This window comes from Gavia stellata, chromosome 14, assembly GCF_030936135.1.
Source record: "Gavia stellata isolate bGavSte3 chromosome 14, bGavSte3.hap2, whole genome shotgun sequence".
NCBI lineage: Eukaryota > Metazoa > Chordata > Aves > Gaviiformes > Gaviidae > Gavia > Gavia stellata.
In genome coordinates, this window is record NC_082607.1 from 15,639,252 (window position 1) to 15,645,535 (window position 6,284).

The following is a 6,284-nucleotide window of genomic DNA, read 5'->3' on the forward strand; positions in this document are numbered from 1 at the left end:
TTGGTGAAGGGCAGCAAACGACCACAGAGTCCCTTGCCATTGTCCATGGACCCCTTTGTTTTTCTTTGTTTGGTGACGGGTATTCCCGCACCGCCTCAGATGCTCTCCCCGTTCCTGCCTTGCAGAGCATTGCTCTTTGCATCTCAGTGGATTTATTCTCCTCCTTATCTAATTTTAATTAAAGCTCCTTTCTCCCTCCCCCCCCCCCCCCAACCATAATCAACTGAAGAAAAATGAGCTGGTAAGTCATTGTTTTTACCACTTTGGCAGCAAACTAATGTTATGTCTGGCACGCTCGGCACCAAGTCAGAAAATGAATCAGCAGCTGTTGTGACAGAAGCTTTTTCCTGAATGGGGAAACAGAGACAAAAAGAGAACAGGCCAAGGAGGGGTTTCTGCGGTGGGCATTGCCAGCCCCCCGCCGCCACGAGGAACGCCTTTGCCCTTCGCTGGGGAAGGCAACGCGGCCGCCAGCGGGACCTCTCCTCTCACCCCCCGCATGGCGGCGGGGCCAGGAGGCACCATTTTGTGACTGGTGTCGGCCGCGGGCTGCTGCCCGTGGCCGGGCCCGGGAGGGGAGCGGCGGGACGAGGTGCCCTGGCGCCTTGGCGGGAAGGTGGCGGTTTAGGGAAAGCAAGAGCGACCCAAATCCCTGCGGGCCTTCCTGAAAGCCCCGTCTCAGGCAGGCAGGTGGCGGGGCGTTTGTGCAGGTGCATCGATCAATGAACACTTTTGATCCCGGGACTTTTGTCCCGGGACTGCTCTACGGCGTGGTTTGCTTTGTGCCCATCCATGGGAAAAGGATGAATTACTTCTTTGTGTCTTGACGGACGTGGACCCATATTTAGCTGGTTTAAGCGGTAACCTTGCGCATATTATACACAACACGCTGTGAGCTGCAAGGTCCTGGAGGAAAGTGTGGTTTCTGGTACCCCCAGATCATCCTCATCCTTTTTCTTTATCTAATGGTTAACTTCTCATAAGGACTCAATTTGCTTTGTGACCTTTGGCATCTGCTGCTTCTTTTACGCCAAATGTTTGAGGGCACATGAGAAATGCTTTTGACTAAATTATGGCCTTGTTAATATATTGCAAACTGTTTCTACAGGAGCAGCATCAAAGTTTTATCTGCTAAATAAATACTGCCGGGCTAAGCTAATAGGCAGAGTAGATCTGGAGGCATTGCCCCACTGGAGCAGACACAAGGTCCAGCTGGAGAATGGCACTGTACAACTGGGCGATGAGCAAAACTGGAGCTTCAGCAGGTTTCTCTGAGACAGAGAACCAGCCTCTATCTCCTTGGAAAGCGCTGCTTTTGCTAGGGTATTTTTAATGGGAATAACAGACAATTGAGCCAGCTGAGCCGGTGACTTGCAACCTGAATAGCTTCAGTAAAGTCCAAAGGGACAGTGTGTGGTTGCGAGTCAGGGCAGAGGTTGTCCTGGGTTCCTGGAGACAATCATCACAATATTTATAGCTCCTTTCATGCCAAATGGACAAGTGATGTGTTTGTCCTTTCCCTGTCCCTATAAATTCCCTCCTCACCTCTGCAAAACAGTGTGTGCTTTAACACCTGCCCTGTCACACGCTACCGGTGATACAGGTCGGAGCAGGGGTTTCTTCTGTGGCACGGCTGGAGGGACTCTCTCTACCCCTGTTTTCCTCTTGCTGAGCATACCATGGTGTTCACGGTCCAGACCATGGCCTCAGAATCAGAATCACAGAATCACTAAGGTTGGAAAAGACCTGTAAGATCATCAAGTCCAACCTCACCATGCCAGAAATGCCTCCTGGGTTTGGTCAGGTTTTGTGCGGGGTGGGATGGGTTGTTTTATGTTAGTAGGACAGAGAACAACAATTACGGGAAGAATAAAGCTAGGGGTCAGGTCCATTTGACGTTTTGTGTATCAACTGACAAGGTTTTCGGTAAAGTTGCATGCTCCATATTTCCCTTTCAGCTCCCTTCGCTCCAGTGCCAGTGCCCTCATTCCGATTCAATAAGACGCTGGTTCATCTGTGCCGTAAAAACCTGCAGTCCCGTGGAAATGCTGGGCACAAAGCACCTGCAGCTCCACATGGTTACCCAGCCGGAGAAGGAGAACATGGTACTGACAGCCCGGTCCGCCACAGTCACAGAAAGGTGTTTTGACAGAAATTTGTTATTCACTGACCAAAGCACTGATGTGACAGTCGCAGCCTCAGACATACCCGTCCTCCGAGTTCTCAATCAATTGGTTCATATAGGAAAAAAACTTGAGGAAGAGCAAGATTGCTCTAATAGGCATGTGGTTACTTTTTCTTTAACTTTGGTTTTGTTTTATGACTTGTATGACTCGTGGCTTTACAATGCATCAAGAGGAACCCATTAGACATCACTTCCTAGGAACACTGCTTTTTATTATCTTATTATGTAATTTATTTTCTCATCTTGATCCTGACCCTGCAAAGCCTTTCCACCACGTGTAGATGCACTGGTGCTCTTGCGCTTGTGTGGTGGCAGCTCAAGGGACCCCAGCCCTGCTGGAGCAGGGACGGGACCCAGCCACAGCCCAACGTTGCCCCAGAGGCTTCTTTAGCTCCTGGGTAGCTTCATCCTGAGCTGCTGAAGTCAATGGGAGATGGGCCAGTCCTTCAAAGTAACTTCACGTGAATCATTCCTGGGCGGACTGTAAGTTAATTGATTCTGTCTGCAAATGCGAAAAGGAGGAAACAGTGTGTTATTGGCGAGCACGTGCCATGCCCGTTGAGGTGGTGTGGAGGGACCTTTTCCAACCAGCCTCATGTGTGTAAAAAGTATTGGCCCTGATTCTTAAGGTGTGCATGCAGCTTGCTTTGGGGGATTTGCTGAAGTCGCTCCTGATTTGCTCCGGGCTGTGATTATGTGAGAGGAAAATGAAGTTCATTGATTGTCTGAAGAAACAAAATCAAAGCTGGAGGAGGGAAGGGTGCAGTGAAATTTCAAGACTGACCAGCCATCTGTGCAAGCATCAGCTATCTCCTAACCAACAGGCAGAGTCCATCTCCTTCAAACACTTACTGCTTGTCGGCTGCGCTGACAGCGCTGGGTTCTCTCGCAGAAGCACCCACAGGTACAGCTCTGCTGTTTTAAAGGCTTTCAGGATTCGGCCAGGGCTCCTGCACAGCTGCAGTGCCTTGCCCCTATTTTACATCCACTGAAAGATTTTTGAATGGACTTCAGAAGCCATTAGGAACCCAAATGTTGACTCGCACTCGCAAAATGTCTCTGGTTAATGTTTTCCTACTGATGCTCTGCTTTGCTCCCTGCCTGCCAGAGTTTCCTGTGACCTATTTGAAATATCACTCTCCTAAGTGAAAATGTGCCTCTCTTTTTCAAACTTGCAAAACTCACAAAAATAAATAGCCTAATTTGGCCAGTTAATAGCCCTCTCCTGGGGCTCCTCTCAGCAACTAAGAGGCCTTTTAAATACAACATTTGTGACTGCGTCATTAAAGCTCTGCATGATCCAAGCAGACTAAACCAAAAAGAAAGAAATGCCTTATTTGATCTAAATTTTCTTTTCTTTTAAATAGTGACACTAGAGACCCATTTATTTTTAATTACACAATTGCTTTATTAAAAGCCTAAATCCTGCAGTCCCTAGTCATTGCTCAGGCAAAACTGCTATCATTGAAGGAAGGACCTGTAGGAGTCAGTCCTAAAAATAGGGCAGCTGACAAAGTCTGCCTTTCAAAATGGGTTTGCTTCATTTTTGAAGGATTTCCCAAGTCAAAGAGAACTTGCCTCTGCTTTGCTTTTCAGTTCTGCAGCAATTTGAAAGCTGAATGTAAGAAAGCAGTTGCTCCAGAAAGCAAAACCAACCTCAGTTTTCCTTTCAGATTGGCTGTGCTGCCCTTTCCACCCTTAGACACCACGCGCTACACAGCCACGTTAGTATTTACTGGCACAACGAGGTATGCGTGAGAGTTAGCTCCGGCTCTGTCCAAACAGATCTCTGAGCCTGAACCAGCCTGACCCTGCTGGGCCCTGAGCAGAGGTCTCCCTCGCACCCACCCGTGGGATGACTTCCACTGTGCCCAAATGAGCTCTGTGAAGCCCCCGAGCTATCAGCCAGGTTGGTGGTCCCTAAACACCTGTGCTGTGCTCCTACCGAACACAGAGCCTCCTGCAAACCCTCCCTGGGATGGGGTTTGTTCTGCTCCGCAGAGTTATGGGTACCACCTCGAGCCCTGCAGCACCTCTCTGCAGCCCTGCCTCGCACATGGGGGACAAAACCAGCTGCTGGCAGCCTGACGAGGGCAGGATTGATCCTGTGCCTCCGATCCTGTGCTAGTACGCGGGCTGTGCTACCCAAACGCGTTTCTGTCTTTGGACTCCATGTGAAGGGCAGATCTCCTTGCTAGGTTAAGACAGTGCTGCTAGCAGTAGGAGAGGGAGCAGGCTAGCCAGCCACATATACTGGATTATATTCCTGGGCTAAACTCCAGAGCCTTCAATTTTATTATCTAATTACCCAACCAAACTCATTCATCTTTATTTTCAGTCTTACCCACAGACCCTGGTTTAAATGCAGCTCTGCTATGTGAAGTGCTGCCCAGGCACTCTCCAGTTGGAAAAATTCATGGTTTCTCAGCTTTATTCGCTTAAAGTGTATTTTCTTAGTGTAAAGGATGCATGGCAGAAATCCCAGCCCCGGTCAGCAGCAGAGGTCTGTGTTAGGCTGTGCTGAGACGGAGATGGCTGCATTATCACAGGTAACTGTACCGGGGGAGCAAGAGAAAGAAAATAAACCTCTAATTTTATATGAAGGTTGCATAGCTAGATGTAGTCTTCATCACCAGTGTGACGAAGCATTATTAGATTGCATACAGGGCTTTGTGGTGTGGCTCACTGCGATATATGGCTTTATTACCAGGTACAAATGCCAAGAGTCAGTAAATAAAAACAACAGGGGAAAAAACTGTCCCCAGAAGTTAATGAGACATGAGGAATATAACCCTGGACACTGGAGCCCGGGGGGGGCACCAACCCAGCTGTCCCATCCTTTTCCTCTTCAGGTCAAAGCGGGAGCTTGGCCTTGCCCTCTGTTCTTGAGTGCCCGTGGCTAACGCGTGGCATGAAAACCGCCGGCCATGCGTGCCGGGGAGGGCAGCAGCGTGCTGAATGTGAGCCCTCCTCTCCATATGTTACTATCGGGTGTATGTAATCCATGTGCCATGCTGGGACAGAGGGTCCCTGATTACCATAACCCTGCTCCTGGGAGGGGCTTGGCTTATAAATACGCTGCTTTTTCTGTGCTCCTTGCCTTTATTTCCTAAGAGAATGCAGATACTTGCAGGTTCAATGGCCAACCAGACCAGGTAAATGGCTAAAACGGGCTAAAGTAGAAAACTTTTGCCCAGATCTAGCAGTATTCATGTTTGCTCTCCAGTTTGCAGGGGCTGGGGGGGGAGGGAGGGAAGGGAGACGTGGCAGATGCTGCAGAGCATGAGGCTGCTGTCTCGCCAGCTTGCTTTCATCTTAGAGAGAAGAAAGACATGGGAGAGAAGCCCTCGTGCAGTCTTTCTCCCTTAGAGGCCTCTTGCAGAAGGAGCCCTTCTGGTGCTGCTTTCCCAGCCCCAGCGTGCAGTCTGCCGGAGTTGAGGGGCTCTGTCTCGTAGGAGGCTGGGGCAGAAACACAGATGCTTTGTGGAGTGCAGCCTGCCCGCCGGGCAATCTACTGCTCCCACTTCTCAGCAGGCAGCGCGGCCGGGACAAGGGCACCGCAGGAGCAGCCGGGCAGATGTTGCGTGCTGCGCCGTGCAGGGACCCCGAAAGCAAGAGCTGCTCAGCAGGGCGATGGAGTTGCGTTGCAACACAGGTAGGTATGTGACAGGGAGGGTGCTCTGTCCTGGCCTGCTGCGGCGGAGGAAATGCTCTGCAGAGAGGTGGTGACACCTTCTGCAGGAGACGCCTCCTCAGTTCATGCACATGGGAAGGAGCCTCCTGGAGCACAGCACGTGGAAACCCCAGGACACAGGGAGCAGAAGGGGAAATGGAGACGGGTCTGGTCAGGAGGAGGGAATGAGCAGTGGCAGGAAAAGCTGCTGCATTTGGTGGTGGAGGTGCTGAACTCTGAGCGCGCCCGGCAAAAACCTGTCAGGCTCCCAGAAGCGCGTTGTGCTCTCGGAAGCTTCGCTCAGGGATGCTTTCACACGTGGCCACAACTCAGTTAATTCTGCTCCTCTGGTGTCAGTGTCACTTCTTCTCGCCTTGTCTTTCTACTTGCTGTCGTCTAGGCTTTCTCCAAGCAGAGACCAGCTGA